This window comes from Canis aureus, chromosome 2 (assembly GCF_053574225.1).
Source record: "Canis aureus isolate CA01 chromosome 2, VMU_Caureus_v.1.0, whole genome shotgun sequence".
NCBI classification, from domain to species: domain Eukaryota; kingdom Metazoa; phylum Chordata; class Mammalia; order Carnivora; family Canidae; genus Canis; species Canis aureus.
Genome location: NC_135612.1, coordinates 63,994,768 through 64,015,620, shown reverse-complemented (window position 1 = coordinate 64,015,620; position 20,853 = coordinate 63,994,768). Strand labels below are relative to the sequence as shown.

At 39.6% G+C, this 20,853-nt stretch overlaps 1 long non-coding RNA gene across 1 annotated transcript; it reads left to right on the top strand.

The window, feature by feature from the left end:
• Positions 1-7,831: 7,831 nt before the first annotated feature.
• LOC144300599 (uncharacterized) lies at positions 7,832-20,135 on the top strand. Its single transcript, XR_013367379.1, has 3 exons — positions 7,832-8,027; positions 9,821-9,974; positions 18,740-20,135. It is a non-coding gene; the product is annotated as an uncharacterized LOC144300599 (long non-coding RNA).
• Positions 20,136-20,853: the final 718 nt, after the last annotated feature.

Below are 20,853 nucleotides of genomic sequence, written 5' to 3'. Positions count from 1 at the left end.
CCCGCCTTTGAAGCCTCCCCTGTGCCCCCCATCAGAGTCAGTTTTCTTTCCTCTAATAGTAATAAATGACTCTTGGAGGTTAAGCATGAGCTGCCAGAGGAGACACTGGGACTTCAACAAATGTAACTCTGTGAAGGCCACTAGGGGGTCTTCTCTCTGTAGCCCACCAGCCCGGCATTCCTCCACTTACTCAGTGAGCACGTATCAATACCTACTATGTTCCAGGCACTGTGTTTTGTACTAGAGAAACCAGCATCATTCCAGAGAAGAAAGATAATAAATGCATAAATAACATTGAAGAGTCTGGCTCCTGGTTTAAAAAGTATGTGTGATTTTTCAGGACCAGCCACAGGCAACTCCAAAGGCCCTACCTGGCAGGCCTCACGGCGGACAGCTGCCCTCCTCACACCTGCCTGGGGACAGCCAGTGCAGTGCAGCCTCTGAAGGAGATGTAGTCAAGGACTCTGGCCCCTCTGGTCACACTCCATGTACTTGCTTTCCTAGCCAAGCACTTTCATTCCTAGGTCTCTTTATCCAAGATCCTCAGGTACCTCTGCCAAACCAACCTCATGGGAAAGGAAAGGGAAAACCTTGAAGACAAGTTTTTTCACTCTGGGTACCCAGTAGTTTACCACTCCCTCCCCCCCTCCCCTCCCCCTTTCCTCTCCCTGTCCCTACAGTCCCTCCTCCTCCCTCCACCAGCATCCATAAAATTGCAGGAACCTTTTGTTAAGGGCTCCCTTTAGGACCAGACAACCCCCATGCCAATGGTAACCCACATGACCTCCACCAGGATGCCATTCCATGGGGGTGGAAATGGGATATAGGGAGGCAGCATTTGCTCTGGCTTAGCCTCTTGTGGACCCCATCACCATCTCTAAGGCTTCCCTTTTGCTTAAACTTTGGTTCTTTATCCTTTAATTAGCTACTCCTATACCTGGTAGCTCAGCACTCTCTCCTTAGGCTGAGCTCCTGATAAAAATAAATAATTACATAAACGTAATAAAATATCAGGTGGAATTTGGGATGTTTTCTCAAAGCCTCAAACTGAGAATAAGTGATAAAGAAAACCCACTCAACTCCCCCAGAAAATTCTAATGAAGGTATAAAGGTATAGACTTATCATTCAGGATTGTCTAAGAGGCAGCTAAAACCAGTCTTTGGTCCTATGATCCATAGTCCACCTGTTTCTCCCAAATTACACAGATGAGGGAAACCTAGAGGTTAAGGAGTAAAGCTGCAGGTAGGTGGTAAGAAGGCTCTCCGGTCCCCAGTGCTGCCATGGCACGAGAGTAGAACATGATGACAGTAGGGGAGCTCTCATGAATCCTGGTGCACAAAGATCAGAGAAAAAGTGCAAAAGGAGAAGCTGGCTGCCTTGGGAGTGACCTGGCCCTCTGGAGTGTCACAGGACAAGGTGCCTAATGCTTCTGGTGGGCAAAGTGGGCTGAACAGTCTTAAAAGGTCTTCCCAGTGGAGTGCCACCACCCTAGCAGATAGAGGCGGTGTGAGGTAAAGCTCTGAGAAGGAACGGAAGGAACAGTGATTCCCAGGAGGGAAGCCAGAGGGTACCCCCACCCTGGGGTGAGAATGACAGAAAGGAGACCACCAGTGGGGGCTTGTGTCAAGGAAGAAACAGCAATTGCTTATCTACATTGACAGTGGACACTTGACCATCAGAGAACTGCAAACCACACCAGCTACCTAAAAAGACTTTATTGTGCCTCTTATTCCACTCTCAGTCTGGCTGAAATGCCAGTGGAAGTCCAGCAGGCAGTAGATAGAAGAAGGTGGAAAATAGATCAGACCACAAACCTCTATTTCCTCTGGTCCCTGGGCAGTGGGATACTGGTCAACAGAACCTTATGTCAAGCTTGAACCTAAAAGCATGGAAAATACCTTAAACTGACGAGGAACTGAAGTTTTCACATTACATTGGACCGGACTAACTCATCTAAAAACAAGATGATCTTAATACTCAAATTTTACCACAAAAGCCACAGGATTTGCTTGTAATATCATCCTTGGCAAATCCTTCCCAAGCAGGTTTGAAGCTGTGGTAGGTGAAAAATAAAGTTATTTCCTCATCTTATCTTACCAAATATAGCTTGTTCCAATGCCAGTTAGAGAAGCAAAAAAAGAAGCTGAGAGAGAGAGATAAACAGGGATGAAATCTGCTTTAGAAATTGCCACCTGTGAAGGCTGAGAAGGCAATGGGTGGCAAGAGGAGACATCTCAGTGAAAATGGGGAGAGAGCATCCCAGGCCAAGGGAAGGTCAGGTGCAAAAGGGAGAAGAGAGGAAGCAGTGAAACAGAGCAGGAGCAGGGCAGAGCCTAGAGCTGACGTTGGAGTCACACCATGCAAGGTGACATGGTCCACCATAGAGTTTGGTTCAACTTCCAAGGCATGGTCCAATGTACATGTTAAGACGACTTTTGCTGCTGTTTGAAGATCGAGAGAAGTGAAAGTGCAGGCCCATTAGAAAGACATAACACACTTCTTAGAAAAGGCCCAATAAATTCTTAGTGGTTGATTTTCTCAAGTTTACAGACTCTGGAAAATCAGAAAAGACTGGTGGCCACGGATACTTCATGTGTGACCAAAGCAATCCATTGGAATTTAACAACAAAAACAATAGAACAGAGAAGACAACATTCTCATGAAGAACTGGCCTGCGTGCTGAGGGCTATGTAACGTGTTCCATCCACATATTTCCTCCCTTACCGACCAGGAAGCTCAGAGCTAAATTTCATGTTCCAGTAATAATAATTCTCTCACCTCTTCTCCCTTTCTATATATACAGTTTCTCATCTCTTCTTTGACATGATTTCAGCGTGAGAACGCACCTTTTGGTTCTTCTTGAGCCACCTCAGATTCGACTTAAGGATTTTTTATACAACCTGTCACAAAGAAAAGAATGAGATTTTTTCTTTTAACAGTTTAGAAAACAGGCCAAAAAAAATATAACGTCAATTATTAAAAAGTGTTTTGATTCTTTTTCTCACCGACAGTTACACTGAGCAATCCACCTCCGGCCTGACCCTTTAGTACAGCCAACCCATACAGACCTACTGCCAGGCCATGAAGATAAGCAGCAACCAGATCCCAGTGTTTGAGGCCATTTCTCTGGAAGCCCCATCTGCTCTCCCACATTCCCACCTAACTGAAATAGCGACTCTGCATCTAGTACTTATTCTGTGCCAGGCACCATGCTAAGCACTTTACATCTATCATAATAACCCATCATCCAGCAATCTCTTTAAGATAAGAATTATTATTATATATCCCTATTTTATAGCTGAAGAAACTGAAGCATGGAGATATTCAGTAACAAATCTAAGGTCAATCAGATGTCAGTGGTGTCATCAATGTTTCCACTCTAAATCTATCTGCCTTTGTGCTAAACTTTTAGGTTTTAGACCTTCACCTTGACTCCCTCTACACCCCCACCCCCTGCCCACCAGATGGGATGTCTGCCTCTGTCCTCTCTAGCCCATGGGCCTTGTCTGTCTGCCTCAAGCACTAGCTTGACCCTTTGCCTCATGACCCACCATTATCTCCCATGGAAGATCTCAGGCCTGGCTCAGGCCCTAAATGACCACTGTTTCCAAGTAGGAGTTAATGGGATCAAAACAGACAGCAATGTGCTTATAATAGTTTATGGGAACAGGTTGTATGCAGTACCTCTCTATTATGCATTTAATGACATCACGTTGCTAGTTTGAAATAGCCATAATGGGAGTATTTACACCACAGAAATTGGCAAACACCACAAATCAGGGCTTTGCTGAAGGGAAAGCCACATTTACCAGTACACCACTTGGGACAGACAATAGGGATAATAACAAAACCATCTCTTAGTCTTTTTTTCATAGCTCTTGATATACAAATCATTCTTAATTCCAGGACCCCATCAAAAGAAGTTCAGCTGAAATTATACATGTAGGAGCCAGTTCTCCTTGCCCAGAATGCAAATATCCTTCCTCAACCTGTGCTGATTTCCTTGCTACATTAAGAGAAACAGACTAGGAAACCTTTTCATGCTTTTCTACATTCTGTTGAGCTTGCAGTCTTGCTTAAAAGAGGGAGCCAATCTCAGGTGCCGAACCTCAAATTGCTTATTGGAACAGCTGCTGCTTTCAGCTGAGTAAGCAGGACATTCAAGGGTGGTGTTTTCTGGCTATGATGCTTCAGCCAGTTAAAAATTAGTGTTAGAGATAGAAAATAAGAAACAAAAGAACCATCCAGTGGTTTGATAGGACTTAAAGCCAGAAGCCTCGTTCTACTTTTAAACACAGTGTAGGGTGAAAGAAAGGATGTGAACACTAACATAAGAAACACCTGCATCTGTGCCTTGGCTCCTCCACCTACTACATGTCCCGATGAGACAAATCAGTAGAAGAGAAAGAAAAGGTGTAATGACTATAAGGGAGCAATCTCAGGTCTGAAGAAGAAAAGACTCCACTAAGACAAGAAACTAAGTGATGATTTTAGTACAACACTCACTCACTTGCATATTCAATATTCACTGGGCACCTACTATGTGCCCTGAGATATACTAGATATAGTTGTGACCAACAGAGACACAGCTCCTGCCCTCATGGAGCTTACAATCAAGTGGTGAATAGAAACACTGAACGTGTAGAACAAAATGGGGTGATGTGTCTTTGTTATGATAAAGAAAGTAAATGAGCCATGGGGACATAACAGGAAGGAATTGTGACTGACCTTGGCCAGGCACCAGAATATAAAGTCCTGCTTATGGGGTGAAAAAGCAAACTAGAGAGAACCCAGAACAGAGAGGTTGACAGCATGCCTAGAACTCATCACTCTTGCAAGGGTCTTGTGAGTGAATTGGAATGAGCTACGTACTATAGGTTTGGAAGTCAGAGACCCAGGTTCAAATCTGATTCGATTACTGACAAGCAAGTTACTTAAAGTCTGTGAGCTCAGTACCTTCATCATGTATAGGGACAGTAATGCTTACCTTCTAGGCTTACTATTTGAATTAAATTAGCGCGGGGAATAGAACTCAGCATGGTGCATGGCCTATGGCAGGTGCTCAAGAAATGATTGCTATATATAAAGATTAATCAATGAGAATTGTATTTTAAAAAATAAGGATCTCTTAAACTGCACACACAGGCCACTTGGTGAGTAAGTGCCAAAATATCTATCAGCAAAAGGATTTAATGAGGCTTAGCAGTCCTGTCCTTGCAGTAACTTGAGAGTTTGCACAGCAAGAGGCTTCAAAAGTGCTTGCATTAAACACACCCAGAGTAGTCAGCATCTGTTTTCAGTAGCAGCAGGAACATGTACTATCCTTTGCAACCTACCTTGTCTTGTTTTACCCAAAATGTAGTTTCTACCTGCAGTGACTCTATTCCCAAATTTTCCCAGGTGAGTTTCCATTTCACTTTTTCCAATAAATAGCAATCAGACAAATGGGATTTCATTTGTGTACCTTTGCAAATCTTTCTCTTAAGCAAATTCATGAATCGGAAAAAAAATTCTTTGTCTAATAATATGTGCCAACTTGATATTAGGGGAAAATATGGTCATTATAGAGACTTTTATAAATCTGAAAGTTTGAGTTGCAACAGATCAAATTGATTGCTACCAATTGCTTCCTTGACATACACTACCTTGTTTTTCATTTCTCTTGTGATGTATGTACATTTTTAAAGTCTGCAATACTTTTATTTGCTGTATATGTAGTGGGGATGACAGGCTGCAATGTGTTGTCTCCTTTAACCTTTGCTCACCTTTAACATAAATTATCAAAGAAGGCAACAAAATGCAAGTTGACTGGTCTCCCCATTTTAATTTAGTAAGACAGGTCATAATGGCTTTGTTCTTTGGCCAGACATGCCAGGAGGCTGTTTTCACATATTAATGTGACATAACTTGGAGGGTCATAATAACTATGACAAGATAAAGGGAATTGGTTAAAATTTAATTAAAACCACATGGATAACAAGTAGAACACTGTATGTTTAGTGACATGAATTCTTTGTTCCTTGATTGGCAAAAAAAAAAAAGAAGATGCTTTGCAGCAAACACAAGGGCTCCCAGTCAATAAAGAGCATTTCACTCTGGTCTGAAATGATCAGATCAAAATCAGAATCAAGAGGAAATGAAATTGGTGATTCTGATACCTGTCATCACCCTTCCAGCCACCCAGGACAGAGTAAGAGGACAGGAGTTGAGTTCCTATCAATTCGGAGATTGGAAGCACTAAGTCAGTGGTTACGACATTTAATCGTGCTTATTAAAAAGCTGATTCTTGGGATCTAATCCCAGGCATTCTGATTTGATGAGTGTGGCGTGGCAAGCCTGAAATGTTCATTTTTAGCTAGCACATTTTAATGTGCTAATAAAAACATATTTGGTTACAAAAGACAACGTGGGGAGATACTTAGAGAGTGTGTAAGTACATGACCTTCATTAAACTTTGACCCCGTGGTTTACCTACATGTGGATCAGCCTTGCCTGAAATAGTGATCACTATCATGGTTGCAAAATGATGATTTTCTATTTTTTTATCGGTTGGCATATATTGCTTCTTTCTTCTATATCTATGAGTTGGGATATATTATTTCTTCCTTGTCCTTTCTACATTTATTTATTGGGATTTTACTGTAAGGAAGAATTTTCCCATTGATTATTGATACTGACTTTATTCAATAGGTAACCAATTCATTACAATCATTGGCTTTTAATATTTCATCCCATATTTGACTGGAGGTAGCCCTCCAAGCTGGCTCCTGAAACCTTTTAAGCATGTCCTTACTTTCTAGGCAACAATGTGTTTCAGGCTTGTCGGGATCTTCCCGGTCCAGCCCTAGAATCAGACACTTCTCTAAGGAGCCTTCATTCTTCTAGGTGAGGGACGGTAGCTGAAAATAAACTGCTGCATTAAGAGGGACACAGCATCATTGCTGTGGCATTCCTGCCAAAAATGCGTATCCTAAATCAAATCACAAGGAAACATCAGACAAACTAAAATTGGTGTGAATTCCACCAAACAAGGCCACATGAAGAATTTTCAGTAGAACAGGTAAAATTAGAATTAAGACCTTAGATTTAATAACAAATAATATTGTACTAAGTTTCCTAATTTTGAGAGAGACAATGATAAAATAAATGTTGTAATGCTGCGTATGGTGAAGGATATATAGAAATTTCTGTACTATTCTGGCAACTTTTCTGTTTAATTTATTTCTAAATATAAGGTCTAAAAAAATGTCCATGTGGCATTAGGACAAGTTTCCTAAGGTGTGCTACTGTCCAGGTATATGAATGATGATTTACTCATGCAAACTAAGTCAACTATATACTTTTTTAAATATGTTTTTTAAATATATGTAATAAGCATATCCATAGATATTAGTACTTAGTTGAGGCTAAGCTTAAAGGAGTTGATTTAAAGAAAAATATTCAGTAAGTAACATACTGTGCAGCTATGGCAAAAATTGTGAATATTGAATACAAATGTTTGAAGTTAGTGAAACATGAGTCTATTGAAACAAGCACCTAAATCAGGATCCCAATGTTCATCTAGACATGGCTTCATATGTCTCAAGCAAATCTTGTCTTTGTCTACAAAATGGGGATAAGAGTATTTGTCCACACTGTTGCCTGTGATGGTTACAAAAGAACTAGCTAGCACAGGGGATTTACTCAAGGAAAATCACTGAATGCCCACAGAGCTAACCTGAGAATGCCCTTCCCTCCTCTATTAAAACACTCCCAGTACACTCACCAGCCAGCCAGCCAACAAGGGAATGTCCCTCTTCCTGGCCTCCTCCTTCTTCCCATATGGGCCTTTCCATCCTCCGTATCACTTCCCACAATTGCAGGGGCAGAACATAAATTCAAACCTCTAAGCATAGCTTGTTTTGACAATCACAGTCATAACTAGGTCTTGTCCACTTGACTGACATTCTTCATCTCCATTACTGGAATAATGGAAATCTCCATTTCTGGAATAATCCTGAGCCCTCTGGACCCTTCAGCACATGAGGTATGGTGTTTTGAGGCAATAATCATGATACAAGCGCTTACTTTTACTATTTGATTTTTTAATTTTTATAAGCTCTCTTTCATGTTTAGGTGTGTACAAAACATATAAAAAGGTAAAAATGGTATTTCATTTGCTGTTTATCGACATTTGAGAACACAGAAAAATCAGTGTAGAAAGGTATAACGTAGATCAGAAAAACCTAGAATATGAATCCTGCCTCCTCTACTTTTCAACCTTGTATGTTAAACAAGTTGCTTAAGCTTTCCAAGCATCTGTTTCTTCACAGTCCAAAACTGGAGTAGCAAAACCTTCTTCATCAGTCAGCTGTTTAAATTAAACATGATATTGATGTAGGGTTGTGATTTTCAAACTTAAATGTGTATGCATATTACTTTGAGATTCTTGTTAAAATGCAGCTTCTGATTCTGTAGGTCCTGAGATGCAGCATTTCTAAAAAGCTCCCTAGTGATGGTGCTGCTGCTGGTCCATGGACCACACTCAAGAGTAACAAGGACTTAGGACACTGAAGAGAATGGCTAACTCAAAGCACATTCCATGCAAGTTTCTCTTTCTTATACCTTACCACTTACTCATTTTTTAAAGAAGTTGTTAAAAAAAGCCAATCAAAAGAGGACCAAAAAATAGTCTAAGAAATTCACAGCTCTCCACTAGAGGTTGATTAGGGTCACAAGAAGATATATTTAAACCTAATTAAGATAAAGGATTCCTCATTAGGCTGAGAGAAACTCTAAGAGTAAAAGCTCTGAGGACACATTGACTTCTGTCAGATTCCTGTCAGAAAATATTCCTTCAAGGAAGCACACTGACAGCCTTCAAGATTGATAGTCCTGACTATAAGTCTGAAGGCATTTTTTTAATATGATAAAACTCAGGAAATCATAATAATGCCTTTATACTGATCAATTGTTTTAAACTTCACAAACCCCTTTGGATGTATTAATGCATCCCAGTCATCACTTCTTAAAACTTTTACCAAATTTGAAGTTGTGCAGTTCTTCAGCATAGGAGCCATGCCTTCTTCATGTTTATATCCCCAATAATTGGCAAAGGTTTGGCATCTAGCAGGCATTTGACAAATATTTATTAGGAAAGAGCTTTTCCCTTGGTCCTCAAATACATAATATTGTGTTTCATAATATTGTGAATCTAAATGTCCATCAATTATGATAGACTACTATTTTATGTATCTCTAAGAAAAAAAAATGCCACTGTTTAAAGCTTATGTGCTTTTAATTGGAAGATTCCTCGCAATTTCAGAGATGTAAAATATGGGGGGAACAGCCACCTCAGAATCAAGAAACTGCAGTAGCTTTGCACTCCTATGGAGCCGCCCACACAGTGCAGACAGAAAATGGTTAATAGCAAAACATTAGGGCTGCTGAAGATAACCTGAGGGAAGAGGGGAGACAAATAGGGACAGTGAGATGTTTCTCTATAACAGAGAATGTATCACAGATTCTGTAACTTGGGGGCAGGCAGGAATCTTTTCAGAGAGTAATCAAGTTGGCACCATCTTTCCTCAAGAAAAGTGTTGGTGGACTTCTGGCTTTACCAGAAAAAGCATGGACCAAGTGAATGGTAGAACCCACAAGACAATGCTCAAAGGCTGCCATGTTGTGGTTTATAAGAAAAATATACATTGCCATTCAGATGGCCAAAATATATTTCTCATATATATTTAGCCTTTGTCCACAGTTCCACAGCTTCACAGCTCCCAAAGCCCTAGGAATTTCCTAAGGCTTCCTAAAAATGTCTCTTGTTGTATTAATAAGGTGACTTTTGGACCTCACCATGGTTTCCAGGGGAGCCAACCCTGTGATTAGAGGGTTGGAACTTCAGTGTTGCCCCCCACCACTCACCCCTGACCTCTACTGGAGATGGCCCAGAGGTTGAATCAATTGCCAATGGCCACTGATTTAATCATTGGTAAGTATGTAACAAAGCCACCAATAAAACCCCAAGAGGTCCATAGAGCTTCCATGTTGGGAAGACATGGAGATGTGAGGAGAGTAGTATATTCAGAGAAGACATAGAAGCTTCACAGCCTTTCCCCATATCCTGCCTTATGCATCCCTTTCATCTATTTACTGCATTATATCCTTCTATAATAAACCAGTGATTTGTTTATTTTTAAGATTTTACTTTATTCATGAGAGACACAGAGAGAGAGGCAGAGACACAGGCAGAGGAAGAAGAAGGCTCCATGCAGGGAGCCTGATACGGGACTTGATCTCAGGACTCCAGGATCACACCTTGGTCTGAAGGCAGGCGTTAAACTGCTGAGCCACACAGGAATCCCCTAAACCAGTGATTTAGTAAGTAAAATGTTTCAGTGAGTCCTGTGAGCTTCTCTAGCAAATTAATTGAACCTGAGTAATGGGTCATAGGAACTTCTGATTTATAGACAGTCAACAGAAGGAGAGTTAACAACCTGGGCTTGCAACAAGTGTTTGAATCCAAAAAGGAAGTCACGGGAAGCTCTAATCTGTAGCACGTTGGTCAGAAGCACAAGTAAGAACCTGGACTTACAATTGGCATCTGAAATTGGTAAAGGGCTGGAGGCAGTCTTAGAGGACTGAACCCTTAACATGTGGAATCTGATGCTATCTCTGGGTGGATAATATCAGAATTGAGTTGAGTTGTAGGACACTCTGCCAGTGTTGAAGAAGTGCTTGATACTGTGTGGGAAGGCCCCCTATGCACATTCACATGTGGAAATTGGGTCCAGGAACCTAATTCCGAGGTGATTGGCCCTTTAACAGAAAGTATCCTGAAAAACAAGAAGAAAGAAGAGGAAGAGGCCAAGGAGGAGAAGGAGAGGGGGAAAGGGGAAGGGAAGGGATGTCATTATTGTCTCATCACAAAAATCTGTAGAGTAACTATCAGAGGAACCCAGAACTATAGAATCCCAGTGAGTGAGGATGTTTGGAGCCACTGCAGAGAAAGAGATGAAGACTTCTCAACCACTGGTATCAAAACTTTGATTCAGAGTAGACTCCTTTCTACTATTGATCAAAGGAACCATTTCTTGTGTGGTCAAAAGAGACTCTCTCAACAGGTGAGCATGTTGAATGCCAGGCTCTAGGGTCCAGGAGAATAAGTGAAGCAATCCAAATGACCCCTGAATGAGGTTATCCCTACCTGGGTGAGTGCCATGTTGCCATAACTCGGAGTAATGGCAACACCCCGTGCCATTCTGCAGATATGTTTATTGAAGTTGAAAGGACATTTGTTGAGGTTCCCTCTCAAGTAATGACCTTGGGCAAGTTATTCTATGCTTCAGTTTCCTCATTTATACTTTACCATGAGGATGAAATAAGTTAATTCATGAGAAGCTTTGGAACAGTGTCTGGCATAAGACAATCACTCAATGAATGTCAGTTTTTTTACTATTATTATCTGACATATAATTGCTCATAGACTGACACATGACATGACTTAATGTTGGATTAGTGACCATGCAACAGGTTTCACGGGCCTCCAGGGTTCCCAAAAACAACAAAAATGTTAGACTTGCCCAAGTGACAGAGGAATGAAAAAAGCCATAACTGTTAGAAAGAGTCCAACTGCAGAAAATAAGGAGCATGGCCTTCCAAGAATCATGACCATGCCACTTCTCATGAAGGAATCTTGCAGCTACAATAGCTCAGAGACCAAGCTGATGGTGGCCCAACCTACCCCTCCGTAGCTCCGTGTCTCCTTTTGGGATGCAGATCATGTGCTGTGTAATCTGTCTTGTGCACAAAAACATTAACCTCTGGAATCAAATGTGTCTGTTAATAAACCAACATGCCGCTCACACCCATCAGCCCCCTTGCAGCGTGCCCCCTCTGGAGCCACACTGTAGGCACATCTCATTTGTCAGCTGGTTCAACTGCTTAGGCATGACATAATTTGGAAATGTGAAAGATCCCAAATTATCTTATCCTGAGGTGACAAATCAAGTACAGTGCCCACAAGCCCAGACAGTTTACATGCCAAATAAACAAAACGCCACAGAAGTGAGAGTATCAATCTCCTAACAGTTTAGGAAAAACAAGTTTATTTCTTATCTGAAAGATTAATGAACCAGACTGGAACCTCACCTCTAATTGTGGCTGAACAGAAATTAGGTGCTGTTTTTAATCTATTTTGCAATAACATAACAATGTCATGTCACAAAAGTTCATAAAGAAAGCGTCTACACTTATCTTTGGAATTAAAGTATCCAGTGACTAGCCATTAATGTAAAATTTTTACATTTCATCAGATACACTGCTGGGTTTTTTTTTTAATTCAGTGTAGACAAACTAATAAAATATCTTCTTACTAAATAAGAATTTGTTTTCCTGCTACAGACACAACTGTAAAGAATATATATTTATATAGCATATTACTGGTATATTTTAAAAAGCTATTGATACTGTATCTCTTTCTGACACTTTGATGAACATATTTGTCTCTACATTTATTTCTTCTACTTGATCAAACCCTGCTTCTGGGTCTGAGCTGGGACACAAATGCTTGAAAAGCTGGACAAGGGAGAGCAGGTGATGGCAGAAGGGGAAAGAGGACAGAGGACTGGCTACCTTTAGGACAGATAACTACCAGAGCAGACAGTGTGCTTTTGGAGACTCAATCACAAAGTGCAGCACCTTTTCTATCTTAAAATTTGATTAAAAAAAATAGTTGTATACTTAATGAAACTCCACATGGTTAAAAATAATCATACTCAGTGCACTTTTTTCCACATGGAATGTATAGTGTTTTTCCTTATAACTCCATGTTTCATCAACAAGATTCTGCGTAACTACAAGGAAGAGATTCATCCTGAGGAAAAATCAATTTTATTAGAGAAGCAAGGGACTGTAATGTATATAGGAGAGGCAAAGGCAACATTTCCCACTAAATCTCCGACTGGGGAGTTCGGCTAGAACATTGAGCCACAACTACACTACAGATTTGGGCAATGGAATTTGGATAAAAGTTCAAATTGGATTGTTCATATTATATTCATGTGTAAACTGATTTGAAAGGAAAATTATAATGAAACAATGCTGAAGTTCAGCCAACAGTCTAGGTGATGAATTGTTCTCACTTAACAGCCCAAGAAATTCTAAACTAGGCACATCCAGATGAAATAACCTTTTAGCCTGTGTGTGTTTGCATATGTGTGTGTGTGTTTGTGTGTGTTTTTCAACTGAGATACTGTCTAATGTCTAAATTATCCAAGCCATGCATAGTCAATGCTCGGCAAATATTGAGATACGTTATATGTAAAATGGGCTTTTTACTAAGAATTATATGATCAAATAACTACAGGAAATCCTCATTTAAGAGAGAAGTAAAAAACTAGGGAGGCAGGAAGAGCCCAAACACATTATTTCCTCTTTGTGACCATCTTACTTCTTATACCAAAGAAAGTTACAAGTGCATGGAAATCGCACACAAAGATTTCTGATTGCTGCCTGAAACCCCTGTCATGTTAGGGGGTGTAGCTAGCTGGACCACTCCAGTCAAGCCTTTCTTAAGTCTTACGCTTGTTGAGGGGGGGACACAAGTCTGATTCTGCATCTGAGAGCAAAGGAGAGACCTGAAATATGCCCAGTGACTAAAAAGACCTAGGGAAATCCACAGAGTGAGCATCTTTCTTTCTTCTCACCAATAAGATCAAACCAAGAGTGTCTTAATCCCTCACCAATAAGGAATTGTATTTAAGATCTACATAAAGGCACTGGGATAAGTGCTTTCCTAAAAGAATAAGAAGACATCATGCAGCTTAATGGGGAAGGAAGATCTGGAAACAAGTAATTAAGTATACTGAGTGCTATAATCAGATAAATGGAAAGTGCTATGTGACATGAAAAAGGGATCCAAACCCCGATACAGAAGTCATGGAAGGCTCCATGAAAAGGTATCATTAGACTTGGGTTATGAATGACTAGAAGGAAGTGGAGAGGCAGGGCAAGGGCTTTCTGGCATAAAGAAACAACATCATGAAGCATTGAGACATTGCAGTGCAGAATGGGCATTCCATGTCTCTGAACAGCTGTATGTGAGTGCAAATAAAAGATGAAACCAGAAAAGTAGAAGAGGACAGGCTCCTGAGGTCTTATTTACCATGCTAAGAAGTATAGAGTTATTGTGGGATGAAGTGGAAAGCCTATGGAAATTTTACATAAGGGGAACAATAAAATGAGACTGGATTGCTGAGGACCTAGGCAGAGGATGAGAGAAAGGGAAAAACATTTACTGAAACTTTTGTAATTTTCCAAGTAGGGGATGATGCTGGCCTGATTTGAAATATTAACAGCATGAAGAAACAGGAATAAATCAGAAGTGTCTTTCTGATTTTGTGGGACATATTGCCCAATTAAATAGGAAAAATAAAGAAGAAGAGAAGAAAGGGATGATGTCAAGATTTTGATCTTGAACAGTTAGGTGGAAATTGACATCATTAATCAAGAAGAATCAGATTTGGACAGATTGAGTTTGAGATGCCAAAGGGAAGTCAAATACTGACACCCAGTAGAGAGTGGGAAATATCAATCTGTTAGAAAATTTTATTTGCAGCCTTTATAACTTAATTCCTGAAATGTTTAGAAAGCTTGACAAGTATTCAGAGAGTGAAAAACATAATCTATGTCCTCTTGGAGCTTCTAGTTCTAGAACAAGTGCAGCAAAAAGAAAATAGTGTCAAACATGGTAGATATCAATCCACCTATATCAATATTCACTTTAAACATGAATGGTCTAAATATATCAATTAAAAGGCAGGGATTATAAGATTGGTTTAAAAAACCCAACTTTATGTTGTCTACAAGAAATCCATTTTAAATATAAAGACACAGGTTAAAAGTAAAAGGGCGCAGAAAGACATATCATGCTAACATTAATTAAAAGAAAATTATCACAGTTAATTTCACACAAAAATGTCCCCATACACTGCAAAATGTATCCTAAGGGGTAAAATCACCTTTGGCTTAAACCACCATCATCTCCTGCCAAACCAACTTCAATAACTCTTTAATGGGTTCCATCATATTTACTCTTGGCCTCTAAGAGTCCATTCTACACTGCAACCAGAATGATCTTTTCAGATCCAAGTCTCATGTCACCCTGCTGCTTAAAATGTTCAAGGACTTCCCCTTATTTTTAGGGCAAAATTCCAAAGTCCAAATTTGCCTTAAACTACCAATACAAATATCAAATCATTATGTTGTATGCCTAAAACGAACATAATGTTGAATGGCAATTATACTTCAATAAAAATAAATACATTTTTTAAAGTTTGGGGTACACTGAAATTCTAGGAAGTATATATGGCAACAAGTCCCCAAAACTTCAAAGAAAGGAAATTAACTGCTCTTATGAAACAGGGAAATGAATTTTGTCATTGCTCTAGAGAGAACAATGTGAGTGAATGGAGGAGCAATGATTTAATGGTAAGCACTGACCAGGGACAGACCATGAGAGAGACCCTGATCACAGGTGTCCAAACAAACCCTAGAGAACAGAACATAGTTTGCAGTCTACCTGTCCCCAGGAATCTTGGCTTTTAGATAATGTATTTTTGAGAACTTTCCCCCAGAACTAACAAAAGACTTGGATTTCATGTCTGGATTGACATGTAATAAAAGAAGCTATGTGAAAAGAAGCAGGAAGGAGGTGGCAGACAGTCAGAATATCTCCCATTTAACCCTGGTTTCCAAGGGACAAGGTCAAAGAAAAGCCTGTTCACATCTGGGTTGAAAAACAAAACAAAACAAAACAAAACAAAAATGCCTGAAAACAAACCTTTAGCTTTCTCTCTCTGTCTCTCTCTCTCTCTGTCTCTCTCTCTCTCTCTACACACACACACACACACACACACACACACACGATTGTCTCTTTTAGAATAAATTTCCAAAACTGAAATTACTGGATAAAAGGTTAAACACATATTTAAGGTGAAATTATTTCTAGCAATCTATACTCCCACTTTTTCAATAGAAAATTCTAAAGAATAAAGCAGCAACATCCTTAGAAATGACTGTCTTGGCTTACAGATTCCAGTTCCTTCCAATTAAAAATCATCTCTCTTATATTCTTTGAAACTACATACACCATGGGTCCTTAATAAATGACTGTGGAATTAAATTCCTAGCACTCTAGTGCTTAAAACTAGCTATTTTTATATGGACTTCCCCCTCTGTATTTCTAAGAAGGCTGCAATATGTCTTGATTTTTTAGATCATAAGTCCCCATCCCCTGACTTATAAATATCTCAAGCCTTCAAAATCATGTGTGTATTTTACAAGAATCTTGATTGTGTGAAATTTCCAATTCTGTTAAAATCTTGTTTTTTAAAGGATCTTAATATACCTACTCCTAACTAGCATAATAAATTCACTAATGATTAACTAAATTCTTTCAAAACTAAACTTTCTAAAATTCAAGTAAGATTTTGCTTATGTTTAGTTTTTTAAATGCACAATTGTTTTAAGCCTATATTTCTTTTTTTAACCTACTTTGATCTCCCTTTTTACTATATGTTATTAAAAATCTAGCCAATATCAAAATTAACCATATGGTTAACAAAAGCAAAAAAAAAAAAAAGGCAAAAAAGAAAGAAGAGAAAAAAAGATTAGAACAATAATTTCAGAATTTGTCAAGGACCCATTTTTTTTTACTCTGTTGACCCAAGTTAGAAAAAGAAATCGGCAACTCTAAAACAAACAAACAAAAAAGTAACCTGAAATAGCTCACTAAATAGCCTTCTAGTTATACTTTATTAATACTAGAATGTTTTTTTAACCAAAATTATTCTTTTATTGCAATTGATCACTTGGCCTAATACATTTGTGGTTGGGTTAGAGTCTGACCATATAATATTTTCAAGGGCATAACAATGCCATCTTTATAATATCCTACAGTTATGTCCTCACAAAGATTTTGTGTATAAGAAGGTTTATTGTGGTATTGTTTATAACACCAAAAGACAGGAAGCCACATAAATCTTCAATGTTAGGGGGGTAGTTAAATAAATTGCAGCCAATAAAAAAAAGAATGAGATATAACTATATGTGCCAATACACAATTAATTCTAAGATATATTTTAAGTGAATAAGGCAAACTGCAGAACATTATATATACTATGTGTTTTGTATGTTTAGAATATTTCTATTGGATTATTCATAATAATAAGGAACTCATAATAATTGCTGCTTCTGGGGAAGGCAGGTGGGATGTGGTTTTGAGATGGAAAAAACTTTTTCACTGAAATGTTTTCATTTTTTACCATGAACATATATTAGTTTTTAGTGAAATGTAGACAATAAAATGGAGGGGAGGAGGAACTTCGGGGCTATATTTTATGAAAACAATCAAAATCCTATGAATTTTGACTAATGGTAATCAATTCAAATTGCCAATTAGCTGCTAATTTATCTCTAACTCTCTCAGCAGGATTTCGACCTCTCACCAGAGATTACTAAGAGTTTCAATCACATGCCAAGCAATCATTTACTCAGTCATTCACTCACTGAATCATTCCATCCTTCTAACTAGGCCTGTGCCCTGCCAGGCCATCCCAGGGTATTGGTAGGAAACCAGCAGTAAGCAAGGGCAAAGACAGATCCTGACCTCACTGAATTCATGGTCTAGCAGAAAAGACCAATGTTTAATCAAAATAACTGGAGAAATGTGGATGAGCTCTGGGGGAACACTTAGAGGGGCTTATACCAATCTAAGGATCAGGGAAGACCCCTAAGGAAGGCACATTTAAGCTGATACCTTTAAAATATGCAGAAGTTAAACAGGTGACCAGGGAGAGAAAGGCTGTTCTAAGAAGAGATAGGCAGATGGTCGTTAGGAAGACACAGCTTGGGGATGAGGGAAAGCTCTGCTTGGAGAGATTGAAAGACGTCTAGAGCAGATGAAATGTCAAAGGAAAGGGCCAGGAGGGGTGCAGCTGCAGAGACCATCGGGGAGCAGGTCTTGGGGACTTAAGCCTTACTCTGATGACAAGGAAAAGCACAGCAAGATTTTAAGTGACTGCATTAGTTTCCCAGGACCGCCCTAACCAATTACCACAAATTGAGTGGCTTAAGAAAACAGAAATGTATTCTCTCGTAGTTCTGGAGACCAGAAGTCTGAAATCCAGGCGTCCACAGGGCCATGCTCCCTCTGAATGCTCCAGGAGAGGTTCCATCTGGGCCTCTTCCTAACTTCCAGTGGTTGCCAGCAACCTTTGGTGTTTCTTGGCTGGTAGACAGGTCACTCCAATCTCTGCTTCTATTATCACATGGCATTCTCCTCTTTGTGTCTCTTTGTGTCTGCATCCCTGTGTTCAAATGCCCACGTCCCTCTTATTATAAGGACATTGGTCATGTTGGATTTAGAGTCCATCCTGATTCAGAATGACTTTATCTTAACTTGATCACATCTGCAAAGACTCTATTTCCAAATAAGGTCACATTCACAGATTCCATATGGACATGAATTTGGGGAGGATCCTATTCAACCCAGAGCAGCAAGAAAATGATAAAATTCGGATTTACATTTTAGAACTATCCTGAAGGTGTTTGGGGAAAGAATAGGGAGTGAGCAAGACTGGGAAGACAGAGATTAATGTCATATACATCTTTATTATTTTTGAAACATGAGGTTTATTTGGGGGTCCTACTGCATGTCAGACATTGAGCTAAGAGCTGTTTCCATATCTCATTCAGTCTTCACAGAGCCCTGTGAAGGAAGTCAGAGAGGGGACTTTACCTGTCCATGGTCACACAGCAGAGCTTCAGATCCAGATTCTGCAGACTCTGGAAGCCATAAGCTTTTCATCACCCCAGGCTCAAACCTGAAGACAAAATGAAGGCAATGAGAATCCTTTGACATGGATTTCTAGGAGGAAGAAACTGTTGGCCCACCAACACGGTTCTGTTTGCAAGCACACTTCATATTCCTTATGCAAAGCCAGGGCAAAAGGTGAACAGCTAACATGTCCTGAAGAGCACTCATGTTGTAACGCAAAGGAATCTGACGGTTCCAATCACGCAGCGCCGTGTCCAGTGATTCAGCACTAGGTCAGAAATGTTCTTTTAGGAAAAGACCTAAGTAAAATTCGTGCTTCACAAACACGAGACCATATTAAAATAAGCCTGCTTTTTATAAGATGAAGAAACTTGAAGCCATTATCTGAAAACTCAGAGGACAGAAATGAATTCAGAGGAAAAAGAGGTTAATTGGTGGGAATTGTTCAGACTGATAGCTGATATTGATCAGAAATACTGACGGCTGGATCCTCTCCCTCTTCCTGGCTTTGCTGCCATAGCCCACAATTTTAAAGGTGGATTGAAATTTTAAGAGACAATGAAGACCAAGGTTATTCTGGCTTGAGCTCAGTATTCTTCCGATGGGCAGGCGGGCATTGGGGGCGGAAGGGGGAGCGGTGATGAGTATTCTGGGTGTAGGTTACAGCTTTCATCACCTGTCACAATTTTGTAATCTCAAAATCTGACCAGAGCACCTAACTTTCAATTTTCTCATTTTGTTCCATGTCTTTTCCCTGCAATATTAAAAGGGAAAAGGAGGGAGGGCCGTGGGGAGGGGGGAAAGAAAGGAAAAAAACAGAAAGAAGAAAGTAAATACGAATTCCAAAAAGGAGAGGAAAACAATGGTCCAATGGACTATTCTGAGATTTATTATTGGTTAAAAAAATAATAAAAACAAAAACTTTAAATCAAGCTTATTTTTTAAAAATTGGTTCCTAAAAATAAAGAATAAATGTGTTCACAAGCAATTAATAAGCAATTTTTATCTAGGAAGTGAGCGATTTCTGTGCAGAGGGGGAAAAAAGGCTCCAGGCTTTGCCTCATCTCCTAGAAGCATCCCATATTCTTAGATGTGACGTTGCCTTGGTAACCACAACTTGGTGACCTCGTTATTTCAACCTAATCCTGCTTTGAAATTATAGTTGCTCCACCCTTTTGCCTGGCTAGCCTGATAACATAATCATTGTAAATGAGGATGGGAAAAAAACAGCAGGATACAGTCCCTCCGGTGACACAGGACCAGTCTCACCTTATCATGGAAATAGACGAACAATTAAACGGCATGAATCCAAAACCCTAAAAGTGGATTTTCTTATTTTTTATATGGTCTGTTATGCTTATTTTCAAAACCTACTGGTTGATTCAATGGAGCAGGGTATCTTGATATTACTATATGAAAATGGAAATTTCCTACTTGTGTTAAAAGAAAAAAATTAAGGACAGCTAAACTGTCAAAGGTGAAGTTCTTAATTATGCATTTGTTTTGCCCAACAGCCAAGTAGAAACAGGCATCAGAATGTAATTCTGTAACAAATAGAATGGCAGCACCCAGGTTTGTTCACCCAGCCTAACTTCCAATGGTTAAAGCCCCACAATCAGTTGTCCTCTTGAATTCAGATTCCCTTTAAAACAAAGGGGTCTTAGGAGGCTACATTGCTTAAATTCTGCATGCAGCAAGTGTAAATATAGTTTAAAGGAAATGTAATTAACTCATTTGTTTCAGTTTGGCGCTTTGAGATCTCTGTTCTGCTGGAAAGGAGCTGCAAATTCCATTCTCTTTCTCATTCATTAACTCCCTGTTTTATTCTTTGCATTCCAAAATGGCTAGAGTACAGAAGCACTGGGTTCAGATCTCAATAAAGGATTCATGCTGCATGCAGTTCATATATTGAGGGGAGCTGTGTGACCTTATGTCTTAGGCTCCTAAGTCTCCCTAAACTTCCCTCCAGGAGAATCTCCCTGAGTGCCCCCAGCTTGACTGCTGTCTTTCCAAAGAGATCCTCATTATGGTA